Source organism: Eimeria mitis, genomic scaffold (assembly GCF_000499745.2).
Source record: "Eimeria mitis Houghton genomic scaffold, Emh_scaff1552, whole genome shotgun sequence".
In the NCBI taxonomy this organism is placed as follows: domain Eukaryota; phylum Apicomplexa; class Conoidasida; order Eucoccidiorida; family Eimeriidae; genus Eimeria; species Eimeria mitis.
This window is the reverse complement of record NW_013569750.1, coordinates 1-360: the sequence shown is the minus strand read 5'-3', so window position 1 is coordinate 360 and position 360 is coordinate 1.

Genomic DNA, 360 nt, shown 5'->3' with positions numbered 1-360 from the left:
AAAAAAAAAAAAAAAAAAAAAAAAAAAAAAAAAAAAAAAAAAAAAAAAAAAAAAAAAATAGAGACAGAAGGGAGACAGAAAGGGGAGAGAGAGAGAGAGACAGAAAGGGGAGAGAGAGAGACGAGAGAGAGAGAGAGGAGATAGAAAAAGAAAAAAAAAGAAACAAAAAGAGACAAAAAGGAGACAGAAAGGAGACAGAAAAGGAGACAGAAAGGAGACATTTGTTGTTGTTGTAGTTTTTAATAAAATAATATAATATAATTATATTACCATTAAAATATTATTTTTATTTTATATTTATATATATATATATATATATATATATATATATATATATATATATATATATATATATATATA